Source organism: Pinus tabuliformis, chromosome 1_1 (genome assembly GCF_031772625.1).
Source record: "Pinus tabuliformis cultivar Carrire ecotype Pingquan chromosome 1_1, CPIR1, whole genome shotgun sequence".
NCBI lineage: Eukaryota > Viridiplantae > Streptophyta > Pinopsida > Pinales > Pinaceae > Pinus > Pinus tabuliformis.
The window spans coordinates 364,713,122-364,733,972 of record NC_142297.1 but is presented as its reverse complement, the minus strand read 5'-3'; the positions used below and the strand labels follow the sequence as shown (position 1 = coordinate 364,733,972).

Sequence of the window (20,851 nt, the reverse complement as noted above, 5' to 3'; positions counted from 1 at the left end):
CTACCCAATGGAAAACCAAGAACACTATTTTTCAAACCCTCTTGATTGATGTCCAAGGGCCTAGGATTCTTCACCTTTTGTGGCCTTTTATACTTCTCTATGAGATAGAGAAAGCCCTAATACAAGGCCGAAGGCATGTCAATGAGCTCAAGAATAATATTATATATGTGATCTTAGATGCTACGAAGTTTATAGCTTCAAATATGATTTTATATAAACCTGCAACAAAGAAGGAATTCCGAGTGAGACACTATCTCCAAACCAAATTCAATTCAAGGGTGATTTCATAATAGAAGATTTGACCCTAAAGAAACCAAAGCTTCCTGGCTGTACTCATGACAAAAGGCCTTAGATATAGATCATTTGACCAACAATTTCATAGAGAGCTCTATCCTAGAGATGCTTGATTGATGAGGCCTTGATCTCATTTATTTTCTGGGATCTGTAATGTAGAATTTTGTAATAGGAGTTTCAGTGCTTCACAATGGCTCATCTTTGAAGAGGAAGGAGGTCAGTGTTGTCAGAAAACTTCTTGTGATTTCTTTCTTCCTTGCTTGGGCTTGCACTCACTTTAGCTCTGTTACCTTGCCCTCACCTTAACTTTGATACCATTCTGGCGGGGCAAGCTAAACATGACAACAATAGAGGTAAGAAGTTGTAGATTCCTATGTTGTCTGTCTTTTAGCTTCTAAAACATCATATGTTTTATTGCCAATTTCTGCTAGATTTGAAATTTACATATTGATCTCAGAAGAGGGCTTGTAATGCTAATAACCTCTTCTTCAGTCCATGTTGGCACACTCTAGTCTTGTTAAAGGACCAACTGTTTCTTGTGCAAAATTCGAACCAAACAACAACATACAACATGTTTTATGAGAACCAAGACAACTTCTAGAAGCGCTATGGCATTAATCCAACACTATGTTTATAAACCGGTTCGTATTAATGGACACAGGATGTGTAAAATGTATTCTTTAACAAAAAAATTCTCTGCCGATTGGTTTAAAGCTTACAACCTTACTCCTATCTTGAAGAAAGGGTACTTGCTTCCCTTTCACTTCATAGGTATATGAAAACCCAGTTTTGTAAGCACTCATAACCATGAATATTATACCAACTCCCTATGGTTAGTGCATCAATAATGTAAGTGTAACACTCATCCATGTGGTGGTCATAAGGCATTTAGGTAAGGTTTTACTAACATTGGCATCCTAGACCATTAAGATCTATCCATGGCCTCAAAATGATGTATTTTCTTTACTCAACAGCACACTCATCATTTCTTGCCCCCAATCATCAAATTTTTTCTCTTCATTATGAGTGAGAAATCAATCGACAAGCCATCATTTTAAATGTTAGATCACAATATGTTTAGCTTCTCTCTTATTCTTACACTGTAGTATTCTCGCAGCTTCAGAATCGTGAATCTCAAACACAGTCTCATGATGTGCATTCAGGGAGGCATAATTCACCCTTTCTTTGCATCAAATTACCCCCCTAGCATTCCCTTTACCTTTACATGCCTCAATGCAAGGCATGCCAAGTCGGTACCTACTCAGTTAAATTAGTAAATTGAGGGTCATCATATATACCCAACACTACCTGCATGCCTGTTCTTCCTCTTCCTATGTTGTAGTGTATGAATAGTCAGCCAAACTAGTAAGGATCCCCATTAATAATAACATCTATGTTCGCATCTGAACCTGAATGATGTGTTTCCCTTAATTATATGTTTTGGTTTTTTAACAAAAAAGGTTAACGGAGATAGACGCCCCCAAATCTGTCTACCTCCGGCTCCTATGCCCATTTTCATCTAGGTTTTTACCATGTCAGTGTGCCTTTCTTTCTCAAAATTGCATGAAATCAGTTGATCTATCCATTTCGTAATGCCTTTGGTAAATTTTTCTATCAAATGCGCTGAAGTATATATGAGATATAAGGGTTTTTTGGTTGTTGCTGACTTCATATGTTATGAAACCAGCTCAAGAAAAGATAGAAAAGATAGATCAACACCTTAGAATTCAGCCTCTTCGAGGGGGCAACCTCCTTTACATTACATAAATGACCAATTCTTGGATGATACAAATGAGAAAACCTCCTTTCTATATATAGGAGTCTAAGGAGTCACAATATAATCCAGCCGACCTAACAATAATAATATAAAGCCACAAAAATAACAATAGAGGGATTCTATGGGGCACAGAAATAACAACATGGGGGTAATTGGGGCACAACAATATAAATAAGGGGTATAACTACAATAGTAATGGGGTAATCACTAGTATTATAGGGACCCAACATGCCCCTCTCCTTCAAAAAAGTGTTTTCCTCAACGCTTGAGTAGTTCTGGATACTTCTGCATAAAATTCTCATCCTCCCATGTGGAATCTTCAGTGGATAAGTTCTTCCACTTGATAAGATACTCTGAAATTGATCGATTTCGTAGCTGTCGAGTTCTTGTTTCTGTGACTGCTTCCGGTTCCAATATAATTTTTCCTTCCTCGTCAAGTTCTGGCAATATTGTTTGAACTGGGAGCTTGTCGCCTATAACCTTCTTTAAACATGAAACATGGAAAACTGGGTGCAATCGAGAAGCTGCAGGAAGCTCCAATTTGTATGCCATAGTACCAATCTTTTGCAACACCTTGTACGGACCATAATACTTTGGTGATAATTTATTATCCTTCTTAGCTTGCTTTAGGGACATTTGCTTATATGGTTGTAGCCGTAGGAATACCCAATCACCTACATCAAAACTTCTTTCACTGCGATGTTGATCTGCCTGTTGTTTCATTCTATTTTGTGCCAACACGAGGTTATCCTTTAAGAGTTGGAGGACTTGTTGTTGATGTTCGATGTGATGTTCCACTGCCTGAACCTTAGAATTTTCTCTTAAATATGATGTGATGGATGGTGGTTGATACCCATAAAGTGCCATAAATGGGGTCATTTTTGTTGCTGTATGGAAGGAAGTGTTATACCACCATTCAGCCAGAGGCAACCATTTGACCCATTGTGTCTGTTTATCAGATACAAAGCAACGAAGATATCCTTCCAAACATTTGTTTACTATCTCAGTTTGCCCATCAGATTGAGGATGATAAGATGAGCTATGAGCTAACTGAGTACCAAGACAAGAAAATAATTCTGTCCAAAAATTTCCAGTGAAAATGGGATCTCTGTCACTTACAATAATCTTTGGGTTTCCATGTAGCTTTTGAATTGTTTCCATAAATGCAGTAGAAACTGTACTGGCTTTAAATGGATGTGATAATGCACAAAAGTGTGCATACTTGGTAAGTCTGTCAACTACCACCATGATGACACTCTTTCCCTCAGACTTGGGTAAACCTGTGATAAAATCCATTGAAACCTCCTCCCAACGTTGGCTTGGAATGGATAAAGGTTGTAATAGACCTGGTGTCTTAATTGTTTCAACTTTATTTTGTTGGCAAACCAAACATTCCGCCACAAACTTTTGAATATCTGATTTAAGGCCATCCCAAAAAAATTCCTTCTTAACCCTGTGGTAAGTTTTTAAAAATCCTGAGTGCCCTCCTAAGGGAGAAGTGTGCAATTCCATAAGAATCTTTTGTTTTAGCTGGGAATTCTTACAGAGGTATAAGCGATCTTTGTACCATAACGAATCATTTTGCCAGCTAAATGTATCAGATGTACTGGAATCTTGTTGTAGCTTTCGAATAAGTGCCCACACTTCTTCATCATTCTTCCATTCCTCCCTTGCTTCGTTTATCCAATCTGGTTGGATAATAGAAATGGCGCACAACAATGCTTCCACATCCTCATCCTTTCTTGAGAGTGCATCTGCCACCACATTTTGCTTCCCTTTTTTGTAGATGATTTCAAAGTCATAACCCAACATCTTTGTGACCCACTTTTGTTGCTCTTCAGAGGATAATCTTTGTTCTAAAAAGTATTTAAGGCTATCATGATCCGTTTTTACCTTGAAGTGTCTTCCCATTAGGTAGGGTCGCCATTTCTTAAGTGCATGGAGTATTGCCAACATTTCCTTCTCATAAATAGCTTTGCTTAAAAACTTTCCCTTGATTGGACGACTTTCAAAAGCAATGGGTCTTTCATCTTGCATTAGAACAGCACCAATTCCATTTCCTGAAGCATCACATTCCACAATAAAGGTTTTTGTGAAGTCCGGTGTAGCTAAGACCGGTGCTTGGCACATTGCCTCTTTAAGATGTTCAAAGGCCTTTGTTGCTTCCGGAGTCCATGAAAATGCATCTTTCTTCAATAATGTTGTTAGAGGTGCTGCTATTCTCCCATAATTCTTAACAAACTTGCGATAATACCCTGTCAACCCAAGAAATCCTCGCAGATGCTTTATGGATGTGGGGATTTTCCATTCCTTAATGGCTTTAATTTTGCTAGGGTCTACCTTAACTCCTTCATGAGATACAATATGACCCAAATATTCCACCTCCTGGACTCCAAAGAAACATTTGGATCTTTTTGCATATAATTGTTTCTCCTCCAATAGTTGTAGCACCTTGTCAACATGATCCTTCCAAGACTTGCTGTAGATTAGTATATCATCAAAAAATACTAACACAAATTTTCTAAGGAATGGTTTGAAAATTGAATTCATCAAACCTTGAAATGTTGAAGGTGCATTGGTAAGGCCAAAAGGCATGACCAAAAATTCATAATGACCCTCATGAGTTCTAAATGCCGTTTTCGGAATGTCTTCAATCTTCATTCTGATTTGATGATATCCTGAACGAAGATCCAACTTGGTGAAGTAAATTGATCCATGCAATTCATCCAGTAATTCATCAATGACAGGAATGGGAACTTATCTTTAATAGTGAGCTTGTTGAGCTCCCTATAATCCGGACACATGCGCCATGATCCATCCTTCTTGTGCACCAATACTACTGGAGCAGAGAAAGAACTTTGACTTGGTTGAATTATACCAGCCTCTAGCATTTCTGCAACCATACGTTCAATTTCACTTTTTTGGACATAGGGATATCTGTACGGCCTGATGTTTGGAGGAACACTTCCTGGAATCAGATGAATAGCATGATCATGATCACGCATAGGTGGGAGACCTTGGGAGTCTCAAATACCTTGGAATGATTGTCCAGGACTTTTTGGAGATCTGGAGAAATAGATGATTCCAATGTGGAAACATCTAGCGAACATAATTGTGCAATTACACCTCTTTGCTCCTTTTTTAGAAGCTTTGTCATACCATTAGAGCTGATTATCTTTCCTGGTTTCCCTGCAATACCCCTTAATTCAACTTCCTTTCCTTCCGTAGAAAATTTGATGAAAAGTTCTTGAAAATTAAAAGCTATTGTACCCAAGGATTGTAGCCATTGGACTCCTAGTACAACATCAGCACCTCCCATTGGAATGGAAAGCATTGGGCTAGTCAATACATATTCTCCCATGGATAGCTTGATATTATGGCACTTTCCAGAGAAATTTATTGTTCCTCCATTTGCAATCATCACTTGACACTCTGGTGCTGGATATAGGAAGCAATTCAATTCTTTTGCTACCCTACAATGAATAAAATTGTGGGTGCTTCCTGAATCAATCAACACTATTACCTTTTTCTTCTTGATTTGTCCTTCTATCTTGATGGTTTGAGGAGTGGTAATTCCCACCAATGCATTACAAGATATGGTCGGATTTATTTGTTCTTCATCTAGGCTTTGTTCCTGGAGTATATCTTCTTCTTTTGACCTTTCTTGCTCCTTTTCTTCTTCCTCTTCACAATCTATGTAGAATAATTTCTTCTCAGCACACTTATGACCTTTAGTGTATTTGCTATCACAACTGTAACAAAGCCCTTTTGCTCTTTTTTCTTCCAATTGTTGTGGTGTCAACCTTATAGGTTGTGGAAGACTAGGGCAACAACACTTCCGTCTTTATAGTTGTGAGTGGTATGCTTCCTGGTTGCCATAATTTTGCTTTCCATTTTTCTTGCTAACCTGAATGCCTTCTCTAATGAATCAGGTTCCCAAAGGCGAACATCATGTTGGATATTATCCTTTAAAGACCCTATGAACACATCAATCCTATGCTCCTCTGGAATATCTTTTACCCTTATGTTCAATTTTTGGAACTCCTCAATGTGCTCCATTACTGAACCCTTTTGTTTGAGACTTATCAATTGGCTAAAAAAAGTGTTGCTTTTTGTATCTTCATAATGTGCTATCAATTCTTCCGTAAAAATTGCCCAAGTGATAAATTTTTTACGAGAGCAAAGCCATTGATACCATACAAACTGATTTGGTTCCAAATATACAGTTGCCATACGTACCTTTTGTGTGTTTTGCACATTATTGAGATCGAAGAACTGCTCCATCTGTAATATCCATGTGGCAGGATCCTTGCCATCAAACTTCCTCATATCGATTTTTGGAATATGGTGGGTCTTTGATCCAACATTAGAGTCTATGGAATCATGATTAACATTTCTTTTGTTCACATCATGAGTTTCCTTTACAACCTTTTCACCATTAGTAAGTATTTCTTGTAGAAAATTTGTCAAATCTATCTTCAAATCTGCCATGTCTGTTTTCAAATCTGTCTTCAAATCTGCCATGTCTGTCTTCAAATTTGTGTTCAAATCTATCTTCAAATTGTCCATCTTAGCTTCCATGCTATTCATCTTAGCTTCCACGCCACTTATCTTAGCTTCTGTTAACTTTTGTGAGCGTGACATTTGTTGCACTTGTTCTTGTAATTTTGATATATCATGTAGCATTTCTTCCTCTTCTTCATGAGTCATGCTAGAGTTTTCAGGTTCCTTACTAGGTGTTTGCATTTTCTTTCCTCGAGGCATCAGTTGCTGATAATAATTCTTTACTATGCCCTTTGAATTCCTTCAAACCCATCTTACACAAAAATTAAAAAATTAAAACTACACACCTTTTTTCACTTTGTAGAAGTTTGATATTGAATCTGATGTATCTCTGTAATTGCAAATCCTCCAATTTTGAAATTGCTACCTATAGTAGCTTTCTGTGTTCTCTTTCCAACGCCACAAGGCTGACCCAATTTGGATTCTCCAAGGAAGCGTTATGCGAAATCTCCCATAGTGACTTGATTATATACTAGTTCCGTAGAGAGAACTTGTACAACGTGCCACGAGTCACTGTTTCGACCTATGGATCTAAAAAATGCATACAAGAAACTAGAGTCCATCCTCTTTCTGTACCTTCTTACGAAATTTCAATCCGATCCCCAGAGAGAAAGTTATGATGATTTTTCCCAAGTCACCTGTTTTGAATGTAATTCAGGAGTCTGCAAAAAGACCAACTTCCTTAGATCATATCTCCACAAATATTGCACGAAAAGCTCTGCAATTCGGACCCAAGCTTCAGCGCAATTTCTTCTCAAATGGGTTTTTTTTTGCGACTTCTGGAACATCACAGAAAAAAAGTTATAGCGAAAATGCCACGATGACCTGTTTGGAGCAGCGAAACCTTAGAATCCAAAGCTCTGATACCAAATGTTATGAAACCAGCTCAAGAAAAGATAGAAAAGATAGATCAACGCCTTAGAATTCAGCCTCTTCGAGGGGGAAACCTCCTTTACATTACATAAATGAACAATTCTTGGATGATACAAATGAGAAAACCTCCTTTCTATATATAGGAGTCTAAGGAGTCACAATATAATCCAACCGACCTAACAATAATAATATAAAGCCACAAAAAGAACAATAGAGGGATTCTATGGGGCACAGAAATAACAACATGGGGGTAATAGGGGCACAAAAATATAAATAAGGGGTATAACTACAATAGTAATGGGGTAATCACTAGTATTATAGGGACCCAACATCATATATTTCTGCTAACCGTGACATGGGTTTGATGTAGAGGTTTATGATTGAGTAAGGGTTGCATTGATCGATATCTGTTTAGGAGAAGGAGAAGGAGAAATGTGGTGTTAGGGTTGAGAGCTGAATATGCTTGTGAAAAGAAGAGGTCTGTGGAATGGAGGGTGGCAGGGCTACCAGTGTGGTAGAAATGGAGGATGGGGAGGTCGGTGTGTTCAACATCGAATATCTATGGTGGGCTTCCCTATTATCTGTGGTCATGCCATTAGTTTTTCTAGCAGCTAGGTTTCGTCACTCCGCATCTACATCTACAACTGGTAAGCTTCTTTTTTCCCTCCTCCCTCACTGGTAACCTTCTTCCTGCCCTCCTCCCTCACTGGTAAGCTTATTCCTACCCTCCTGCCTTGTTAGGTTGCTTCTATCTCTTTTCATGGGGTGGGTCAATATTTAATTTATATTTATTGGCAAGCATGCCCTTTCTTAATTTGGCAGTATTAGAATGAAGTGTAGACTTATTACAACATTCAAGTAAGATCTCCATTACAATGAAGTGTAGTCATCCTATACTATTTTAGAAAGACCCCTTTCTTTGATAACCCACTGAACAATGTATTTATGTGATTTGAGCCTTGGCGGGGAATTATCATCACCACTAGTTAACCATTGAACCAAGACCCCATGGACCTACTTCGAAATTTGATTTCTCTTCACCACTCTCGCTTAACCATTGAACCAAATCCCATGGACCTGCTTTGGAATTTGATTTTCCTTTTAGCTTTTTTCGCAAGATCTGAAGGTGCAGATGTTATCAAACTTACTTTCCTCTATTATTGTCAAAAGTTTAGCACATCTAGCATATTTCCTGACATTTTGGTGAGTTTTATTTATAGGTTTCCTTTCATTTGATCTGTGTGAAGCTATGAACTCCATCTTTGCATTAACATGGTACAATACCTACTAGGAGAAAGATTCAAAGTTTGTACCTCTCTCATGCAAGAGCAAAGGTTTTACCAACTGCCCCTAGGGTAATTTCCCTTGCCAAAGATATTGAAATCATTCATCCTGATAGCAAGAAATAACAATGCTCTTTCCATTTTTTAGCAAAGGGAAATGCATATGACTGGTAAATTAGCTGGGAAACTGCTTGGTGAATTCGCTGGGCACTCCTCATTCTGAGGAGGATGGTACTAAGTGTGTGCTGGATTCTTCATAAGCTGGATGGGTATTATAAAAATATATTTGTTAATAGTTCGGTTCAACATCTTACTCATGGGAATTGAATCTTGTGGGAATTGAATCTGGTGGGAAGGGTAACAATTGTTCTTCCCATCCACTCATTATCTAAGCTAGACCCACTTTCCATCCATAAAGCTAAATCCACTTCTCATCAATTAAGCTAAATCTAGTTGCGATCCACCCAACCTAAATCCAATTAACAACGACAATATTGTTCACCAGCTACTTTCTGCTATACATATCATTTTCAAACTATTCCCACAGTGTTCAGAGCACATTGGCCAGAACAAACAATAGATATTATACACACCATTTTATTATTGATGTGTAATTAAATCTCGATCTTAGCATATGCATGATAGAAAAGCAACCCCCTTTTTAGCATTTCAGTATTTTTATAGATATTCTTCTCCGTCATGTCTTTTTACCTGACCTTTTATGCATTTTTTGTCATTTAAAATAGAAGGGCACAACTTCTCAGGAGATGGATATGTTAGAATGGTATTCTCTTTCCACATCTTGAAAACCAATTCTGTTTTTCTATGGCCATTTTTTTCTTTTTTAGGATCTGGGAAATGCACTTGCACTTATGTTAGTCTAATCCCAGAAAATAAATAGTGTCCCTAAACTGAAATTTAATCGAATCGAGTGGATTGAGATAGAGAGAAATTATTGAGGATACTGGAGCTCTGTCATATGTTTAAAATCACTCTTATCTATTTATCTGTGGGGTTCACAAGAACAGGCTGATGACTAGAGAAAGCAGAGTTTAACAGAGAGCATTGACTCTCTCTTCCCAAAGGAGGCAAGTATAAGAACCTGCTGCATTTGGATATCTTAAATTTTATTTCTCCCCTATTGAGCAGAGAATTGAAAATAAATTTTATTTACTAGGCAGGTGATTGATGTCATAACAGCTAACACAGAGGACTCGGGAACTCTAAACCTAAATACTGTTGGACGAAATGATTTATCCTCCCCATGGGTATTAGAAAAGACCTTCGAAGAAAACCAAAGGGATATTACTAACTCTGAGGTACGATTGGTGAAGATTTTGTTTATTTTCTCTATTGAACATGTAAGGAATCCTCTATGATGATAATCTATGTAGTTGAGTAGGGTTGTATTAAGCAGGAAGTGGAAACTAACATTGGCAGGAGTGCTTCTCTATTTCAAATGGTGTACATCAAGTAGAGGCAAAAGAATTCTGGAGATAGCTAAGAAAACTTACATTCGCAACAAGATGGTGTGATCTTCAATGAAGAAGGCAAGGAAAATCCTGAGTGGGATAAAATGAACAACGAGGTGCAGAAAAAAACTTCCAATGACGAAGAACTTCTTACGAGGTTTCAAGAGGATGACACAGGAAGTGAACATCGAGACGTCAAAGAGAATGCTCTTGGTGGTAAGTTTTGATTTTCCCTAGTTAACTGATCTATGATGTTGGTAGCCTATTGTAAGGTAATGTTTAGTCAAACTCTCAAGACAATGGTTGTTGTAATGCAGACCATTTGCAGCTCGAAGAAAGTCCAACAAAAGTTTTTCGGAGGGTATAATTCTTTGTTGCATTAGATCGCTACCTTTTGTTCTCATGGAAAAGGGAATTGCTATATTATTTTGCAAAATCCTTTTTGAATGTTACTTCTCCAATAGAAGAATTTTATATTTCTTAGATTTTAGCATAGTATGCTTTAACTTATAGTAGTTTAATGCTTACAGCAATTGAGACAAAAGAGGAGGGAGAAAAGGTCAGCAGAGCTGATTCAATAGGATGAAGAAAAAAGAGTTAAGCTCGAAAACGCAACAATTAAACGTTCCAAGGAGGTAGATTTTGTTGTCCTGGGAAAATAAAGCATTTGGAGGTGGGAGAATGAGAATGAGAATTCTGACTCCATTGTTAGATTGATGTGAGACCAACTGATCATGGCTAGGGTGTATTCAAGCATTTCCCAGGCTAGAAATAATCTTGATTTATATCATGAATTGATGCTTCGTATTAAAGAATGTCAACATACATTGGGTGAGGCTAATGCAGATTCGGATCTACCTCAAATGTAATAGTTTTTGCATTGGCTGCTTCTAAATCAAAAGTAGTAAGTGATTCCATTTTCATTTGGTATTCATATCCTTTGTTTCTTTTAAAGTTGCAGTCTGTGTGTCAATCTTTCTGCTTTTCATTCTCTTTTTCATGGCTGATAATTGATATGAATGTTTTAGTCCACCTAAGAAGATCAATGCTATGGGTCATGTCCTATCCAAGGCTAGAGAAAAATTTTATGGCTGTGCAATAGTAACAAAGAAGTTCTGAGCCATGCTTCAGTCTTCAAATGAGAAAGTAAGGACCTTGAAAAAGCAAAGTACATTTTTAATTCAACTAGCAGCAAAGATTGTTCCCAAGGGCCTGCACTATCTATCCATGCGATTGACCATGGATTATTACTTGCTTGCCCTTGAAAAGTGAAATTTCCTAAAAAGGACAAGTTGGAGGATCCAACTCCTTATCACTATGCATTATTTTCTGACAATGTATTGGCTACATCTGTGGTTGTGAATTCAATTATCATGAATGCTAAGGTGAAGTGTTATTAATTTAAAATACTCTAAAGTTTGGAAGTCCAATAGTTTCACTGCATTTTACATTTAATATTTGGATCTCATTTTAGGTGATTCACTTGTGTTTGCAGGAATCTCAGAAACATGTATTTCATCTCATCACAGACAAGTTAATTTTCAAGGCCACGAAAATGTGGTTTTTACTTAATCCCCCAAGGAAAGCTGCGATACATGTAGAAAATGTTGATGATTTTAGATGGCTCAATTCCTCCTATTGCCCTGTGCTTCACCAACTTGAATCTGCAGCTATGAAAGAGTATTATTTCAGGCAGATCACTCGACTACACTCTCAGCACATTCCTCCAATTTGAAATATATAAATCCAAAATATTTCTCCATGCTAAATCATCCTCTTTTCTATCTTCCATAAGTTTATCCCCAACTGGACAAGATCCTTTTCCGGGATGATGATATTTTGGTATGGAAAGATTTGATGCCCTTGTGGTCAGTAGATCTTCACTGAAAGGTTAATGGTTCAGTGGAAAATTGGGGAGAATTATTTCACTGGTTTGACAAATACCTTAATTTTTCCATTCCACACATAGTAAGGCACTTTGATCCTAATGCTTGTGGTTGGGCATATGGGATGAATGTATTTGATCTCAAAGAATGGAGGAAACAAGATATAACTGGAATATATCACAAGTGGAAAAACATGGTAAGTGTGTAGTGTGCTTTATTATGTTAATTCTTGTGATGCTTACTTTAAAGTATTTGGAGTAAATCTGAAATAATTAGCTATAAAAGTTAATGGGTTTTTCTTTGTTCGATTTCTAAGTTTTTCTTTTATTTTATGTTAGAATGAGGATAGAGTGTTGTGGAAGCTTGGAACACTACCCCCTGGATTTTCGCATTGGCTGCTTCTAAATCAAGAGTAGTAAGTGCTTCCATTGGCATTTGGTGTTCATATCCTTTGTTTCTTCTAAAGTTGTAGTCTGTGTGTCAATCTTTCTGTTTTTCATTCTCTTTTCATGACTGATAATTGATATGAATGTTTCAGTGCACTTGAGAAGATCAAGGCTATGGGTCATGTCCTATCCAAGGCTAGAGAACAATTTTATGGCTGTGCGACGGTAAAAAAGAAGTTGCAAGCCATGATTCAGTCTGCAGACGAGCAAGTAAGGACCTTGGAAAAGCAAAGAAAATTTTTAATTCAGGTGTCAACAAAGTCTGTTCCCAAGGGCCTGGATTGTCTGTCCATGCGATTGACCATAGATTATTACTTTCTTCCTCTTGAAAAGCAATAATTTCCTAAAAGGGTCAAGTTGGAGGATCCAAATATGTATTATTTTCTAACAATGTATTGGCTACATATGTGGTGTGAATTCAACTGTCATGAATGCTAAGGTGAAGTGTTATTAATTTAAATTACTCTAAAGTTTGGAATTCCAACAGTTTTGCTACATTTTACATTTAATATTTGGATCTCATTGTAGGTGATTTACATGTGTTTGCAGGAATCTGAGAAACATGTATTTCATCTCATCATAGACAAGTTAAATTTTGGGGCCATGAAAATGTGGTTTTTACTTAATCCCCCAGGGAAAGCTATGATACATGTAGAAAATGTTGATGATTTTAAATGGCTCAATTCCTCCTATTTCCTTGTGCCTCGCCAACTTGAATTCGCAGCTACGAAAGAGTATTATTTCAAGGCAGATCACTTGACTACACTCTCATCACTTTCCTCCAATTTGAAATATATAAATCCAAAATATTTATCCATGCTAAATCATCTTCGTTTCTATCTTCCATAAGTTTATCCCAAAATGGGCAAGATATTTTTCTTGGATGATGATATTATGGTGCAGAAAGATTTGACGCCCTTGTGTTTAGCAGATCTTCATGGAAAGGTTAATGGTTCAGTGGAAACTTGTGGTGAAAGCTTTCTCCGGTTTGACAAATACCTTAATTATTCCAATCCACACATAGCAAGGCACTTTGATACTAATGCTTGTGGTTGGGCATATGGGATGAATGTATTTGATCTCAAAGAATGGGAGAGAAAAGATATAACTAGAATATATCACAAGTGGCAGAACACATTAAGTGTGTAGTGGGTTTATTTATGTTAATTCCTATGATGCTTACTTTAATGTATTTGAAGTAAATTTGAAGTAATTCGGTAGAAACTTAATGGCTTTTTCTTTGTTCAATTTCTAAGTTTTTATTTTATTGTATGTCATAATGAGGATAGAGTGTTGTGGAAGCTTGCAACACTACCCCCTAGATTGAACGTTTTATCGCTTGACCCATCCTTTGGACAAGTCTTGGCATGTGCTGGGTTTAGGATATAATCTTGGCGTGGATTGTTCAGAGATTGATAGTGCAGTTGTTGTTCATTACAATGGGAACATGAAACCTTCGTTAGAGTTGGAAATGATGAAGTGCAAGCCTTACTAGACAAAATATATAAAATATTATCATCCTTTCTTACAACAGTGCAATATAAATGAATAGTTGTGACCTCAATATTCATACTGCAATATATTTTCAAATGTAAAGTGTAAAGGCCCTTGATTTTGGTTGATAATTCATTCTAATTCATTTGTTTTTGGAGTTCCACAGAAGGTTTCTATTTTATGGATTGATGAGTCAGTTTTTTGGAGTTGCAGTGGCCAAGCCAAGTTTAAGATTTACAAATTTTATGTCCTTATTGTATTCCTTCATAGTTCGAAGTAAACTCCTATATAAGTATTCTTTTCTTTATTAGTTAATATTTCTCTTTCATCAAGTAATTACACAAATTGTTCTTCCAAGAACACAAAGAACTATGAGACACAGAGATTTAGGCTTTCAAACTAGGGCAAAACCTCTCAATAGGGGAAAACCCAACAATCCTCCTCTTATAGAATTTATTCAAAATGAGATATCCCACACAAGATCAAAGAGTCCCTCCAAGTCAACCCTCCTCTTTAAGTCAAGGTCAATAGTTGAGTCTTTTCCTAGTTAAAGTCAGAAGCAGCTTCTGAATTTTTGTCCTTATTGCAAGTTTAGTCTCTTATTATAATAGGTTGACTTCGAATTATAGACTCTTTGCCTTCTATTACTGATCTTCAGCTTTTACAGCAAACCATTGACTCTTTACCACATATATTCAGATCCTGCTGCAAATAGATATCTTTAGATTGAGATTCAGCTTAGTCACAGACTTCGGTTTCTTCAAGTATTGTAGACTTCTTTTTATCCTCAATTTTTCTTCTCCTATTGGAATACAGACTTCGAGATTTTTCACTTTCTTGGTTGCTACCCAAAAGAGGTTGAATATAGGCTAAAACACCTGGATATCATTCTCCATGAGCTTTGACTTAACTAAACAAAGAGTGACTATGCCTGGATTGTTGCCTTTGTAATGTTGAAATGTCCTACAATCTTTGCCTGTGACAAGATGCAATAGCCCTAATTGGACAACATTGAAACTAGCTCAATTCAGTGTTTAACTGCCATGACCAATTCCTTCATTTTCCCATAGCAGCTATGCTGCAATAGTCTCACATGGAGTGAGGGTTAATTTGCACATGGACATCTCTCTTTTGAAAATGAAGGCAATGTGCTAGGCTCTCCTCTAATATATGTTCCTAAGATATAATAAACTTATGGTGTATGAGTTATCATCATTCTTACTCCTTAGTTATATTATATGTGCTCCCTGTCTTTGTGCTCATGGCTGAAATAAATAACTCTCCATTGAATTTGTATTATCATCATTCAAAAACTCTTGATTGATTGATGTTCTATGAAATGCATCAGCTCTGAGTTACTCATAATTCACTTTCTTATTGAGTTAGATATCAACTGACACGGTTCTGGAGCTGTTGCATTTCCTCAAGGAGTTGCTAATTTGGTTTCTGTATGACTGTTAAGGATTTCTCTCTCTTTACCTGGAGTGTTCTTAAACGTTCTTGGGTGGATTTCTACTTACTAGAGTCATTTCACTCTCCCCTGAGCATTATTTTCATTTGTTGGGGTGAGTTTGAGCTCAATCTTACATGTCTAAGAGGCCATAGGTACTAGACAAGGCCATACATAATTGTAGTAGATCATTGGCTTTCCAATTTCCTTTCATTCCCATAAATCCATCGAATACATGGGTGCTGAAATTTAGAAGGCAAAGCATTCTTGATGTGTATTTATGGTAGAATGTAATTATATTATAATGTTGTTAAATTGAGATTCATTACTTGAGTGATTCAAATTATATGTTGTTCCATTGGTATTTGGAATTGTTACATGAGAACCCATTAACTATAATTATTCACCAATAATATCCAGAGGTTGTTCTGTACTAGAATGATGATTGTGCGGTATGATGTATAATGAGGATAAGGTTGAGGAAATGAATGAGGAGAAATCGTATTCAAGGGGTAGTGTGGATGAAAGTTGTACTGTAGAAAAAGAAAATACAACGGTATGGACAAATATGGACAAATTCTGATGAAGAACATGCAACATCAGCCAACTTTGATGAAAACACAAAGTGTGAATAGTTTGAGCTGTCTAATTTCGCACTTATTGCATATTCAACTTGTGGATCTATATCTTCTTGTATTGAGAATATGGAAGATCAAGATTACATACAACAATTTATACACACTTTTACCTTAAGGCAAAGTGTTGGGCAAAAGACCCTCAAGGAAAACTCCCCTGAGACAAGTATCAAGACAGTGAGCAAAAACTCTTGTGAAGATGCTAGTAGTCAATTGTCCAAGCGTGATTTTTGGATGCCCTCACAAGAACTAACGATTGTATCCCACTATCCAAAGGATCTTCTTTCGACTAAAAGGGGTATTCTAATAAATGCTTATGGGAAAAAGGCATAAAACATTTATCTTTGGTTGGGAGTTTATCCATATTGCCCATGATGTAAATAGTTATAATGTCATGTTGAGTAGATTTTTGGCACACCTTTAAGAAGGTACCATTATCGAATGGGGGCTAGAAATCTAAAATGTTATCCATTGAATTAGATATAGGATTATATTTGTCTAGATGGGAAGGTTGATATAGTTTGAGCTTGTAAGAATTAATTATTGGAGAATACCCTATTGCAGAGGAAGCTTTGGGTTGAATGAAATTTCATGAACCTACTGTAGAATATGTGAGCTAAATTTTTTATTTTTAATATATTTTTTCCTTGTACTATTTCTTATGATGGATGGTATATGATATTTAGGAAGCCTTTCACTCTATAGAAGATATTCATGGCCTTGTGCATGGTCAAGAGGATTCCTAAAACTCAAATGATGACAATCTGCTATTCAAAGTCAACAAAGGTATTTTGGATATTAGAAAGTCATTTGTATCATGCTTATGCATGGTACAAGCTCCATATCCTCCAGAAAAGCTACAATAAATACTTAGCATAGAAGGATTTGCAGCTGATGGCATCATTTGGATTGTTGGCTGCCATTGTGAAATGGGATGAGGGAAATGTGTAGAAAAATCATATTCGAGAAACCATTTATCTTTGGTTGGGAGTTTACCCATATTTCCCATGATGTAAATAGTTATAATGTCATGTTGAGTAGATTTTTGGCACACCCTTAAGAAGGTATCACTATTGAATGGGGGCCAGAAATCTAAAATGTTATCTATCGAATTAGATATGGGACTATATTTATCTAGATGGGAAGGCTGATATAGTTTGATCTTGTAGGAATTAATTATTGGCGAATACCCTATTGCAGAGGAAGCTTTGGGTTGAATGAAATTTCATGAACCTACTATAGAATCTATGAGCTAAATTATTTTTATTTTTAATATATTTTTGCCTTATACTATTTCTTATGACGGATGGCATATGATATGTAGGAATCTTTTCACTCTATAGAAGATATTCATGGCCTTGTGTATGGTCAAGAATATTCCTAAACCTCAAATGACGAAAATCTACTATTCAAAGTTAACAAAGATATTTTAGATATTAGAAAGTCATTTGTATCATGCTTATGCATGGTACAAGCTCTACATCCTCCAAAAAATCTACAATAAATACTCAGCATAGAAGGATTTGCAGCTGATGGTATCATCTGGATTGTTGGATGCCATTTCTATTATCCCCTATGATCACAAGAATGGGGCTCACCATTTTGAGTTGGAGAATGAGAAGGAAAGAAGTTCAAGAATGGCCAGTCTTCTAAGTTTTGGGATTTAGTTTGGATTCTAAAATGGATACCAGAGAAGTGGTAAGTTATTTCAATGAAAAGGCTTAAGCTTGTCTGTCACTATTTGAGGTGTTTGCATTTGTATATGTTTTTCTAGTATAAGTATTATATTTTATGCTTAGTTCAAGGAGTTTTCTTCCAATATGTCTAATCATAATATGGTTTTTTGGCAGTTGTCACGCTCAACACTTCTATCTGAAGTGGTAAGTAATAGGTATAAAGATCATTAAAGAATGTATTTTGGAAATTAAGTCTTTCCTTGATGTGTCTGAGAAGTCAGAGCACACATATATTCTTCTAAGCACTTTTTATGCTTGTAGAGGTTACCTTCCATATGTCTTTCCATATGTACCTTGTACCTTGTTACCTCCAAACCCGCAAGTAAACTGTTACCTTCCATATGAAGAATTATCAGCCACTGAGACAAAAATCTTTCACCTGCCAAAGGTCCCAATGTTCAATCAAAAGAAGTACCCATAGCAGCAACTCCACCTCCTGTCCTAGATATTCTTGGTTATTTGATAGGTTTAGGAAATGCACTTGTCCCTAGAGATTAGTGAGCAGTAGGCTCTGGGTGGGTATTAGATAGTCAATTCCATTTCATTTTGTAAATAACAAATGGAAAAAATTGGCTTTATTGTTGTTAGATGTGAATTGTATTTACTATGATAAGCATCAACCTGATTAAAACAACTTGTGATGTTTGGTTAATGCTTTGTGCAGGCCTCCATTGGCTATATTGCTTGCATCATCAGTATGTCAAGGCCTTCAGATCAATGGGAAACTTATATGGTGTGATGGTTAAATTTTTTACAGCTTGAAGCTTTAGAATAACTCTTTTGGTCTTGCAGCCGCTGGACCTCTATAGGTACAGTTCATAAAATGTGAAAATAGTTGAGATATTAGTTCTATTTACTATAAATATTGCTAGGTTAATAGGATGTAGATGCACATCTATTTTGAGTCCTTTTCCTAAGTTTCGTTACAGGTAAATTAGTTGCCACCATTGCAGCCTGGTATCTCAGAACACACACTGCTACCAATGGTACTATTTCAAAACATATCTCCTGGACTGGAAAACGATCTTTTGTAGGTGGAAGTAAAAAATAATCAACAACTTGTTTAGTATTTTAATGATGATATTTCATTTGAAGTTCTCTTCACTGAGAATGGCAGGATGGAGCGTGCAACATTTCTGGACGTAATAATGAATGATAGGATCTAAATTTTAAGCTTTGGAAGTTTTATTCATTGAGGATGGCAAAATGGAGCATGCAACATTTCTGGAGGTAATAATGAATGCTAGGACCATTCCCTCTCCACCACTCTACCTGCGCCTTTGACTCTATTGGATTTTTAGGACTTTTGGGTTAGAAGGACTCGGCAGGATGGACAAGTCCAAGAGATCAAAAGGGGAAGAGGAAGAGCACATAGATGGTGATCTTGTTCTCTCCATTGAAAAGCTGTAGGAAATCTAGGATGAGCTTGAGAGGGTAAGTTCTCATGCACTTTGAAAACTGCTTTTTGGGGTTATTTTATTTTATTTATTTATTTTTAAATTGGTTTTTTTCTTATCTTTTTTTAAAACATTTTGCCCATTCCTTTCTCTATGTATTATTTTTTTGATTTATTGGTGCATCTGTGGATTGATTAAATTTTTCTTTGTCCGTGGGATGCTTGAGAATGATTTGTTACAACCCTTGAGAGCGGGTTTGAGGAAAAGAGCAGTTTTTTCAGTAAATCCACTCTTCATCTTCATATTCTTTCAGTCTTTTGGATATGGAAATTTTGATTGGTTTACATATATTGTTTTTCCAATAGTGTCGGGAAAATTATTTGAAGGAAAAATTGAAACTAGAACATCCTCAAATTAGTTTTTTCAGTTTTTTTGCCATATCCATTTATTTTTTGGGTGGGAGTCAGTAAAGCTTGGGGTTCAACAAATGTAATATTTTATGCAACAATTATTGATCAATTATAGTCTGCCTATTTACAACTAGGTTCATAATGACCTGGTGACCTGAGGCTCTTTCAATATAGTATGCCACACTCCTAAATCCCTTTTGGTCTCAATTACAGTTTGCATGTTTATGATAAGGTCATAGTGGCCTGGTCACCTGGGGTACTCTCAGCCTAGTCACTGCCCCCAAAGGATCTAACAAGGTTGTTGGACTTAATGGCAAAAGCTTGCAATTCTATTTGGCAGCTGCCCTTAGGGAAGGGTAGACCTGCCTTACCTATATGGTTGTTGACAGTTGGCTTATTCTTACATTCATCTTTTTATTAGTTGCTTGAAAGCTTTCTTGGATGAATTAGTGGATAGAGATTAAGTTGGATTCTGGATGACAATCAGAGTATTCCTGTTATAGACATTTTTGTTCCTTACAGCTATAAGCATGAAATGTCCATAATCCAAGGGATCCAAAGTCCCTAAACATGTTGTTCCTACCCCTAGAGGAACAAGGCCAACAAACCACAGCAATTCACAGAAGTTCCCCACTAGAAACTGCTCAAAAACAAGTCAATTCAGGATCAATTCAGAAGCTCCACTAGCTGCCTGCGTTGAAATGCAGAGGTTACACTGGCTAGTTGCATTGCAACGCAGGTGGAAGCACTACCAGGGTGCGTTGAGCGGGAAATGACAAATGGCAGGGTCCTTTGTGCGAGGTGTAAAGACCGTGGAAGCTTCCAGAATCTTCCTCCATGACACTTGCCTTGCTGAGTTCGACTAGATGATGAGTAAGAGGCTCTTAGTCTCCAAGTGGAAGCAAGAACTGATAGAGAGAGAGAGGACACTAGTCAGATCTCAAGCTGACTCATCCTCTCTCCAAACATCTATATATAGATCTCTCCTCCATGAGATCTAGAGGCTGGAATTTTGTTATTGCAAAGAATTGTTGTTGGTTTGAGATTGGAATCATTGGGTGCTTAATGCTTTGAAGGGAGGTGAAGATAGGAATTTCATTTGCTGGGAGGTAGATGCTGGATTGGAACTCTCTTG

General features: G+C 36.8%; 1 pseudogene; it reads left to right on the top strand.

The window, feature by feature from the left end:
• LOC149213115 (polygalacturonate 4-alpha-galacturonosyltransferase-like) overlaps positions 1-20,851 on the top strand; it is a 103,466-nt pseudogene that overhangs the window by 21,547 nt on the left and 61,068 nt on the right.